We start from the raw sequence: 11,427 nt of genomic DNA on the forward strand, positions 1-11,427 counted from the left end.
TAATAGTAAAAAGCTCTGCAATTATTTGGCTCTAAGGCTTGGGTCCTTGCCCAGCTCTGACATACACACACACACACACACACAAGCACACTTCTCCAGCGAGGGAGCGGGCGATGCCTCTCCTCCTCCTCCTCCTCCTCCAGTCCGTCACGGAAGGGCTGGCTCTTCAGAGAGAGAGTTCCACCTCCTGCAACTTTCTCCCTCGCTGCTCCCAACCTGTGCTGCCGGAGTTTCAGCCAGCAAAATCCCTTCTTGCAGGAATTTCTCTGAGCCCCCTCCTCCCCTTCGCAAGCGCCATGGACCCCCGGCAGCCGGCGAGGTGCTGCTGCCGGAGAGGATTTTCGGCGGCGAGGGCAGAGAGGCAGTAAACTTCAGGAGAGGTCTCTCTCCTGTTGCAACAGGTAAGGCGCGCTGCTCGCTGGTGTGGGAAGTTGAAATGACTCAGGGAGCAGTCTGTACAGCATGGATGGAGGAAGGCATGGAGGATGCAGAGATTGGGTCACGAAACTGCTTTTGCACGTGCGCAACTTTTGTTGGAAACTGCCTTGTCCTAAAGATAGGGATTTGGGATGCGAAGGGAGAGCCTTTCATCTTTTCCTCCATTTGGCAAACCTAGCATGGGGGGATGTTATGGAAGGAGCCAGGAAAATCTTTGACTGTGTTTGCATGGAGTTTGGGATCTGGTCTCAGCCGGGAAACTTTAGCACCCTGCGGCCAGTGGAGCAGGTGGGCTCCAGGTAGAAAAGGCGAAAGCCACGGTGCCAAGCGAGGAGGGACTGGGCAGAGAAATGCTCAGGGTGTCTGCGTGGGGCAGGATTCCTGCAGGGAGCACGCTTGTGCTGGAGTCAATGGATGTGCTGGTGCAGGAGCAGCGATGGCGCCCGGCTGGTGCTGTTGGCCATGTACAACCTCACCAACCAGGGCGAGGCGGCACCTCTCCACGCTCTGTGTGTAGCTCGATCCCTGTAGATCCTTGGCTGCCCTGGTCCCCCTCCGCGATGGGCAGTGAGAGCCACCATCCCCACTTCGCACGGGAGCTCTATATCAATGTCTGTTTGCACCGATGCAACTTTGTTCCCTATCAGGTGTCTGATGGCAAACTAAGGTGAAATCCCAGAGCAAATCCAGTCCTCATTCAGGGTGTACAGGAATTATTTCCCCCATACATGCGCGGCACTGAGAAAAGAGGTGAAAATACAGGGTGGGAGAGCTGGGCACTTGGAGCAAACCCCGGGGGGGCCCTTCCAAACAGCAGTTATCAGCTAATCAGCCTCCCGGGGGAATTAAAGGCAGACTTGGTGGAGTGCAGCACTCCAGAGGGGCAAAGATCAGCTGTCACACGACAGGGGTTGTTTTGGACAAAACTCTTTAAAAAAATGCTGGCGCTCACTTGGGTTTGCTGCTGTGAGGAGTTGAGAGTTTCCAGGACGTGTGGAAACTTGGGCTGTGTGGTGGCTGGAGCTGGGCAGGCTTTGTCAGGGCAGGCAGGGCTGTGGCCAACAGGCTCCCACTTGACCCAGAGCGTCCTGGATCCAGGTAGGAGGACCTGGGTCCTGCTGTGTCCTCGGTCCCAGCACTCGGAGGGGCAAAGAGCTGGCGTGGGACACGCAGGGGGCTGCCATGGTTCTCCAGGCTGTGAGCTGGTGGGACCTGGGAGATTATCGGAGCCTCAGGACGGAAAGCAAACAGTCTGTATCAGGCTCCTGAGGAAGGCTGGGCTGTCTTGGTATTCAGGGAGGCAAAAAATCACCAGGCTTGGTATTGTGCACCCTTATCATCTCCTAATATGCAGCACACCTCACGTTATCGGGAACAGTTCAGGGACATCCTGTCTGATACGTGGTTGGGGTTCCTGAGGGACTGAGCAGGCAGGAGGTTTCTAACCCAACCAGGGGCTTCAGCCACTCTGCTTCTCCCCATCTCCTTGTTGTGTTCTAACATGCTCTGTAGCATTGCAAAAGTGAGCCTGACTTCCCTGGAGACCGAGGGGAGAGCGCAGCAGGGTCTGCTCCTCTCCTGAGCCTTTCCCTTAGCTACAGCTCGCACCACGAATGTATTTCAAACCCTAATGCTCTCAGAAGCCAGTGCGTCTCCCAGCCCTCCAAACAAACAAGCATCATTCATGTACGAAGGGAGAGTTCAAAGGAGGCGTAACACCTGGAATCAAACATCTGTTAGAAACTAATGCATTTTGCATCCTACGCTCCTGCCAACTGCTCCAAGGCAAGTCCTGGAGGATTGTTCCAGCTACCTCCGTGCTACAGAAATGGCATTCCCTGCTCCACGCACCTCGCTTTGCTTTTTTGCCACGTGTGGAGCATACGAGTGCAGCTGCATCTCAAGCAGTAGCGGGCTTTCTTCTGTATCATGCACGAGCACGAGAGGATTAAATACCCTCAGCTTACCCTTTCTTCTTTTTTTTTTTTTTTCCTTAAACTGGGTTGGCAACACCGATGCTCCATTGTCTATTACCAAGCTGATTTGCTGAGCAAGCAATTTTTCTCTCAACCGCACTTTTTCCTTGGCAATGGGGCAGGTACTGGTTTATTAGCAAAGAAACTTTCTTTCCTAATTCTTGGAAGAAGGAGCTCCAGGGAGGGGCAGGCTGCAAGGGCTGTTAGGAAGGTTTGTAGCTCAGAAACGAACAAGCAGCAGGTTTGAAACAAACCAAAGGAAGCATTTTTTTTCCCCGCAGAGGGCATAATTAAATTCTGGAACACGTTGCCACAGGATATTGCAGAGGCCAAAAGTGTACTTGGCTTACAAACAAGGTTTCGATCCATTTGGGATGGATAGCTCCAGTGGAGGTTATTAAACACAACAGCCCGAGAACAACTGTTGCACTAATGCTGGGAAGTAGAAGGAGCATGTTACACATACCTTCTTTCTTATGCTTCTCCACCCAGGAATGAAAGTGGGCCATTTTGGGAGAGAGATTGTAGGGAGATGGCCAACCACAGTTATCTTAATATACTTATGTTGTGGGACTATTTTGGACTGACCAGGTTGTACCTCAGATGATGCTGTGACTCAGTCAGCCCGGGATAGGCTGGTTGTGCCATGAATAGATGCTCCATATGGCTCAGGTTGACAGGGACACTGTGTGCCCAGCCTGGTTCCCAGTTATCATAGGTGCCACAAGCAGTGTCGCAGACAGATGCCTGCTCCCTAGAGGTGTTGCAGTGGCGAGAGCTTTCAGAAACGTGTTTCCAGCAGACAGTCCAGGGTAGGAGGTAGTACCTTGTGCTGGGAGCATTACAAGAGATGACAAGGACACTCTGCAGCAATGAGACCAGCTCGGGCAAACATACCCGTCTCGGGGGTTAATCTTTTCTCTGGTGAAACGCTGAGCTCCCCAGACCATGGGCTGGATTTCCATCAGCTTGTACAGCACTGTGGACTCCACAGAGGAGGTGGGCTGCTGTAGGCATGTTTCCTGAGGACAGGCAGGTCTGGGAGCTGAAGGTTTTCTATCAGTTTGCAGGTATCACTTTGCATTCAATAAGTGTCTGCTGCAGGGAATTTCTGTGGCACGGCTACTGGCATCTTGGCCAGCCCTGATCATCTCATTCATTCTGTCTTCTGTGTCCTTACGCTGCCTGTGAATGTGGGAGAGGGATGGGAAGGAGCAGCGCAAGGCAGACAGATGGCAACAGAGTGAAAGAGGCTGCAGGCAGAGCGGAAAGCTGCTCCCCGTGCTCACCTTCAGGCAGCAGAAGGGAAAGACCAGCAGGGCACTGGGCAGAGGAATGAGAAGATCTTCCTATCAGTGCAGGGACAGGTCTGCGGGTGAATGAGAATTGCCTGGTAGGAGAGAAAAAGCCAAGGGAGAAGGCACGGTGGCCAGGGCTGTGCTGCAGGGCAGAGAGAAGTCAAGCGGTCCGTGTCCTGCTGAGCACCAGGGCTCCTCACCTGCATCCAGCGGGGAACACGGTCCCTCACTCAGCTCTTCTTGCCAAGATGCTCTTGGACTCCTTCCTGACAGATTTTACTGATGGCAGGATAACATGTATGTTCCCCACAGGGAATCACGGAAAGGGCATTGGAGGACTGCTGGCACTCGGGTGATGTAGTCTGTGTCCTCATTGCAAACATCCAGGTCAAGTTAAGGTGTGGATGAGGACTCACCAGGTCAAACAGCTGAGGGTTAGAGCCCCTTCAGACACCGGGCAGAGTCTCTCCTCTCTCCAGGCTGGGGTGGGAGCTGAGCCCAGGCTGGGTTCATAGCTCCGGTGGGTCAGATGAGAGCTGTGTGCTGGGATCCCAGAAAGGATCTCACAGGCTTTGCAGCACCTAAATAAACAGCTGTTTTGTGAGCAGCAGAATTCATGAAGCTTGGTTGCCTCGGGCTCTCTCTCTTGTGTGGATTCTCTGATGTCTAATAATCGGGTTGGGCTTACATTAGAGCCTTTTCTTCCAGCTGGGAGTTCTAATTTGGATTTCTCTCCTCTCTCCTGTTGCTTTTCACAAGCTTGTGCAAACCTAACTCCTTTCAATTCTTTACCTATCTGGTTAAATTTGGCTGAAACTGGTCAGTGGACCAAAAAGGTAGCAGAGAGGACTGACAATGTGGTCCCACACACCAGCTTCCCTCAGCAGTCTGCAGACAGGGGAATGATTATCAGTGCAAAGTAATTTGCATCCCAAGCATGAGGAAAATGTGAAAGGGTCGGTATGAGCTTTGGCAGGAGAAAGCAATCAAGAAAGAGCCCAGGATCCCTCATGGGCTGTTGCAGCCTGTGCTGGTGGCCACAAAACACCTGCTGGGCCAGCTAGTTTGCAGTGACCAAGGTATGTGGCTCTTGGCAGTTACAGCCCCCATGGGATGTGAATCCTGGAGAAGGGTGCATGGTCCCAGCAGCAGCAGAGTTGGGACACGCTCTCAGGAGCTCCTGGCACGCTGCAGCTGGCTCTTGTGCCAACACATTTGGGCTGCTGCACCATGGTGCCCAGCCCCTGGGCCCCTCACCCTCTGCCTGGTGAGCAGCTCCCACCAAGCCCCCTTCCCACCAGCACCACTCGTCTCCAGCCCCCAGGGCTGTTTCTCTTCACAGGCAACAGGTACCCTGTGCCCATCAGAGCCACCAGTGGGATCTGCTGCTTCCTCCCTGTCTCCTGGCTGTCGTAGCTGCCATCTTTGGCCAAGGAGATAGTCACCATCCCTTAACACCTCCCTGGTTATCTGTGCAATGGCAGCTCCTGGACCACAGGCAGGATTTATCTGCCTGCGGCCGGATAATTGGGGAGGGAAGGAAGCAATCAGTGAGGAGGAAAAGGCAGCTGATCTTTTCAGGGAGAGCAGAGGAAGGGGGTTAGGAATAGCGCATGAAGATGCTTCCCCCTGTCTTTAGCACAAGCAAAATTTCTCTGGGGCAGAAGCCAGCAGCAAGGCAGTTGGCACCACAAGGTTCCTGCAGACCCCCAGGCCCCCTGGATAATTGGGGAGGGAAGGAAGCGATCATTGAAGAGGAAAAGCAGCTGATCTTTTCAGGGAGAGCAGAGGAAGGGGGTTAGGAATAGCGCATGAAGATGCTTCCCCCTGTCTTTAGCACAAGCAAAATTTCTCTGGGGCAGAAGCCAGCAGCAAGGCAGTTGGCACCACAAGGTTCCTGCAGACCCCCAGGCCCCCCACTGAGGGCTCCACAGCTCTGGAGCTAAGTGATTAACTCTTGCTCTAGAATGATGTTGCAATGCCAAGACAGATAAGGATCACTGACCCTTATAACTCTACAGGGAGTTCAAGCCTGTTCAAGTCCTCCTGTGCCTAACAGATGAGCTCCTGGAGGCTTACAACAATGACAGAGAAACCTCAGCTATGTGACATATCTGAGCCAGGCTTAGGTGTTGGCAGCAGACCAAAATCAGGCTCTCCCTGGGTTCCTCACAGAGCATTGGACACAAATGCGCATCACAGGTGGCAAGATGACAAGAGAAAGCAGGAGGGCACAATCAAAGTCACAAGAATGGGGCAACGGGACATCTGAGGGGGGAAAAGGGTGAGTGGAGGAGGCCACAGTATGATGGAATGGGGGAAGGTGTCTTTAGAGCCAGTCTGGATCTGAGCACCCAACTTGTGAGCAACTGGCACAGTGACAAAGGTGGCAAAAGCATTCAGTTGTGTGGGGGAAGGAGGAGTTGGACATGAGAGTAACTAAATGCTTCCCAGACACCCTTTCCACATGGAAGACCCTCCCACTCTCTCTTCTCCTGCACAATTAGCACAAGTCTTGTACATACACCTTCACCACTCCAGGGATAGTGTCCCACCATGCTTCTCCTGTCAGCCCTGAACAGTGGTCCTAGCAGGACCTCTCACAGGTCCACTGGCTGCAGCAGACTAAACCCAGGGAAGGAAGCTCTGCCGCAGAATGAAGTAATTTTACCAACCCTTGCAGCAACGCAGACTGACTAGAGAAAAAAGGTGTCCCAGCACCATGCCAGGTCTGCCAACATAGGGCCCAACTTGCCCCGTGCAAGTGAACAACCTGCAGGCTTGTCCCAAACTCCCTTAAAAGAGTCTCAGTTCCTCCAACACCCCTTAGAGGCTGCCAGTCCAAGCTCCCCAGGGCACCCAAGCTCTTTAGGGATAAAGTGCCTTCCTGGTCCAGCTGGCAGATGATGGGAGAAGTATCCCCATGGTGTTTCTAGGGCTGTATCTTTCCTGCTTGGACACCTGTATGTGACCCCCTGAGCAGCCCACGCAAGAGTCACTGCTCCACACACCAGCACAACACTCATTAATCCCATGGCTTTCCATGGCTCTGCAGCTGAGAAGCCCCTAGTCCAGCCCACCCCATCACCACACAACCATTTTATCACCAGGAATTGAGCTGAACCATGAAATTGTTATGGCACAGAGTCCAGGCACTGCCCATGGGCCACTCGCTGCACGACAGGAGCAGCATTTCACAGGTCACTCGGAGCAAGGGCAGACCTTTGTTGTAAAAGGCACATGCACACCAGGTTTTAAGCGATCAGCCACCTTGCTCCAGGCTGTCTAGCAATCTGGAAACAATTTCCAAAGGTCTATCCAAGCCGTTCGCAGATTGGAAAGTTGAGATGGGGAAGGAACAGCCCAACTGCGCCCTGGTGGAATCTGCAAGTCCAGCAAAAACCTGTACCCACACCAACACAGCCCCCAAGCAGGCTGGTGCAAAACACAGTTCTGCAAACATCAGCCTAAAGAAAACCATCCACAGGCACTGGAAAACCCCGAGATACATTAAGGAAGGAAACACCATAACTTCAGGGGCTCTTTTCATTAGTTTTCTGGCTTTGTGTAGTACCTCCAGGATGTAGTTCTTCTGCTTCGCTGCAAAACCAGGCAGAGACTACACAACCAAACGCAGGAGCAGGATTTCCAAGGATAAACCCAGCCGCCAGCCTGGATTCAGTATCCCATTCAGAGACACGCTGACAAGATCACGGGAACGGCTCCATGCCATGGCTTGGGAAGGGATGGGTTTGTTTGTTTTTTTTAAACTCCAAGAAAACAGTTCAAAAAATACCCGTCTCCCTGCAGAATTCAAACCCCGCAGGCCCAGCTTTGTGAGCAACAGGCAGGGAGCTCACCAGAACTGAGCAAGGCACCAAAGGGATCTAATTCCCATCAGCATTGCTGCGGCAGAAGAGAGGGCAAACATTAACCAAGCAGCCCAGCCCCTCCAAAGGGCATACATGGGTTGTTTCAACACCAGGAACCAAAACATCTCACAGACGTGGCTCAACACCCATACAAAAAGTGTACTTTTTAATCTGTGACTTTCCAACATTAAAAAAGCAGGGAGTGCTTTCTGGTTGATCATATTTGGCAGGTGGCTGTAAGGACATTGCCCCAACTGTAGCTGAACCCTTTCTGCTCAGCTACTGCCCAAGCCAGGAGAAGACAAGAGTCCCAGCTTCAATTCACTTTCCCAAAACCTCGTACCCACCATTTTATATGATTTACTTCCTTTGCTCTCTGTCTCTATTCCCCAATGACCATTGAAATTCACTATTAAACTGCCCTATCACTGATTTTTCAAACAACAAAGTGCATCTCCCTTTTCCCCCAGCTCCCAGTGCTTGTAGCCTCCAACAAAGATGTTGAGATGCTTGGTAATGGTTTTGATCAGTACCTATCCTGGGGGAAACTGTTAGTGAAGAGAAAAAGGGAGAGAGATAGGGGGCTGTGAGTGGGGGTGGTGAGAGAGAAAGAAGGACAAAGACAGAGATTTTGGGATGTGTGCTGGCAAAAGAGCAATAAGAGAAGAGTTGTCCTTATTTTCCCATAAAAATGAGGACTTTTCTCTAATGTTCTGATCTCAAAACTTTGGGACAAGCCCCCACCACAGCTCATGAGGGGAATGCTGCCCTTGATGCACTCAGCACTTGTCTTGTTTTGTGTTTTTATTGCTTTTAAATGCTCCTCTTGAAGTGAATCAAAAAAAGTGGGGTTTTCTGCAACATGGCCAACAAACACAGCAGCCCACTTATGGCAGGAGACCCCCAGGGAGTGCCCCCCAGAGGACCTCCCCAGAAGACCCTCCGGGGCCATGACCCAGACGCTCACCCCAGCCAGAATACCCATGCCCTGCACTGATCCCCCCAAATCACCCATCTCCTCAGCCCCCCCACGCACACACTTTGAACCTCAGTGCTGAGCTTGTTCCTTCATTTCAAACCAACAGATTTGGGCATGTCTTTGACAGAGGATCACAATTTGGATGTTAAATTTAGACGCGCGCTTAGGCTCTGATTAGAGATACACAGAGTGTTTACTCGCTCTTCGGGGAGTTTGCATCTACAGGGCTGAGGGCAAAGCCCCTTGAGGCTCTCTGATCTTCTCCTGGTGATTAGGAGAGGAGCTTGAATCACCACATAATGATGCCCTGGTATTTCCCTCAGTCGGGAGCGTGCCTTACCTGCATCCCACCCATGGGCTTTCTCCAACACATTTGCTTCTCCAGAAGGATGTTTGTGCCCCAGGAAGCCATGAAAGAAAGAAGCAGAGAGCTTTCAGGAGTAGAAATATCTGATCCCGTGAGATGAGAGACCAGAGGCAGGTGAGGGTGTTTAAGGGTTGAATGCTTGCAGCTGATGTGGAGGCCCTGAATTGGGTATGGCCCCTGCCACAGCTCCCATGGATCATGCACTAATTACTATCAGCACGAGGACAGAAAAAGCACAGCCCAGAAAAACAGCAAAAATGTTTCTGCTAATCTACAGGAAAAATCTGTGACAGGCACAGTTGATTTCACCCAGTTTCAACGTGGAGATCCTTTAACTCCATTGCAAGGACCCTTGAGCTTGGCAGCATTACCCGGCCTTGACAGCCACCTACACCTGGGATTTTAAGGGCTAGTAAATTGATCTTATGCCATTTTCATGTTACACACAGCTTTCCCATGCACAGAGCAAAAGACATTTCTGCTAGTTCACTACCGACCACAGGTGGTTCCAGTGGGGCTTTCCCTGGAGCTGAGCCAAGGCAGTAGTTAACCAGATTCACTTTCTGTTCAGATCACTGTGCCCCATTTTTCTGTTGAGCTTCACCACGGCCTTTGGAAATGTCCCAGTCCCACTTCTGGGATGGTTTTGCATTGTGAATGTGCTGTAAATGAAGCAGGAGACAGAGGAGGGGCTGCACAGGTATCTCCTGGAAGATCTATTGCACTTCAAATTACATTAAAACCATGCTGGAAAAAAAGAAAGAAGACAGACAGTGCATCATCATTTCCCTGCTAAAGAAGAAACTCCATGCTACAAGTAGTACATGATGGTTTCCAGTCCTGGGGTGGGAAATTGCGAGCTCTCCTGGGACCCCCCCGGACAACCAACTGGAATAGGCCAAACCTTGAAGGACACTAGTGTCACCAACCTTCTCCATCTCATTCTTTTACCAAAGGATAAAATAGGAGAGATAAAAGATGGACTTGTGTGGAACTGCTCAAACAGAGATAGGATTTCCCAGTAATATTGATACAGAAATTGTCCAAGCAGATGCACGTGCAGTAATAAAGGTGATGAAATAGCATGTCTCAGAGCACAGGCAGTTGCTGTCAGGGGACACAACAGGCTCTCTGTGATAATATTGGGGCTTTGGGCACGAGTCCTGTCACAAAGAGAAACTATTAGACTTCAAAAGCTGATAGTGATGCCTCCCAGAAAATTCTCCCTAAGTTTTGTCTGTGCCTTTCAAAGTTTCAGATCATTTCCAGAGGAAATGAGGCTTCTGCCTCATGCCCCATGTGCGTAGTTACTCTTCATCCCTCATAATAACTGCTGAAGCCATTGATTGCTTTCAGCCCAGCTTGTAATTGAGAGCAAAGCTCTCAGAAATATGAGGTCATGACAGGTTTTGCAAAATAATTAGCTGGCCAGAGGAGTACAACCCTGCTAATGCCCCCACAGAGGTAAAAAACAGCAATTTAAGTGAAGCCCTTCTTAGATGTCAGGAAATCTACAAGCAGGACATTCCAGGAGAGATTCAGAAGAAAGTTTGCAACTTGCTAAACACCAAAAAACCCACTCCTTGCTCAAGGTTATCCTCCCATATTGAATTGCTGGTGCCCAAGAAGGCATGTGCTCTAGCTCCAGCTTTTCTTGTGGTTATGGAGTTCATAACGTCTCTGCCTTGTGGGTTCTCTGATGTCTTATAAGAGAGGAGTTCACATTGCCATTTAAGTACAATTCAATTAAAAAGTCAATTAGCCCAGATACAAAGCGATCGGCTTCATTAATTCTGCTGTTCGTGGACCAGCACTATATTTTGTTGCTGCTTTATTCTGCTGTCTTATTCTACTCTGAATTGTATGTGACTTTTCCAGCTCCGCAGTCCTAGTAGACACACGCGCACGCAGCATGCATACATCTTCTTTCCAGGTTCAGCAGTTGAAAATGTTGGAAGGGAGCAGCTCTAGGCAAGTCCCTACTTGCTGCAAAACTCTTAAGCGTTGTGAAGTAACAAGCAGAGCTTTTAAGAACATGGTTTTCAACTCCTCAGAAGGAACCACATGCCTTTCTGGATCACCTAACCCTGTCCTCCCAGATTTTCTTTCATTTGCTGCACATTTGGGATGATGTTGTATTTCCTAGAGGTTAAATGATGTCATAAAAAAAGAGTCTGAATTTTGTCAAATTCAAATTGTGTTGATTTCTCTGCAAACGCTTGTAGTTTCACTTTGCTTCAGACCATTCGTTTAAAGAAGAAATGACCACAGAAGGGAGACTGCTGGGTGGTTGGCATCTATTTACCATGGAAAAAGGCATTTGAAGAACGCATTAAGTTTACAGCTTTGTATTTATCGGTAATTAGATATCTCAGTGAGAGAATATGACACATTGTTAGTCAGGCTCCGATAATTTGTTCCTAACATTCAACTTGACTTATAAATTGAACTAGTTCTGGCTTTTAAAGAGATGAGTCTTGAAAAAGTGTCTGGAAAA

General features: G+C 50.3%; 1 protein-coding gene across 1 annotated transcript in view; it reads left to right on the forward strand.

Annotated features, from left to right (window-relative positions):
- The window catches only part of FAT2 (FAT atypical cadherin 2), a 63,886-nt gene that overhangs the window by 3,528 nt on the left and 48,931 nt on the right, over positions 1-11,427 (forward strand). Inside the window, exon 2 of the mRNA XM_014947761.1 lies at positions 353-401. The gene's annotated coding sequence lies outside the window, so the exon portion shown is untranslated. The remainder of the gene's footprint in view (positions 1-352; positions 402-11,427) is intronic.

The sequence above is a fragment of the Calidris pugnax genome, unplaced genomic scaffold (assembly GCF_001431845.1).
Source record: "Calidris pugnax isolate Ruff unplaced genomic scaffold, ASM143184v1 scaffold27, whole genome shotgun sequence".
Lineage (NCBI taxonomy): Eukaryota > Metazoa > Chordata > Aves > Charadriiformes > Scolopacidae > Calidris > Calidris pugnax.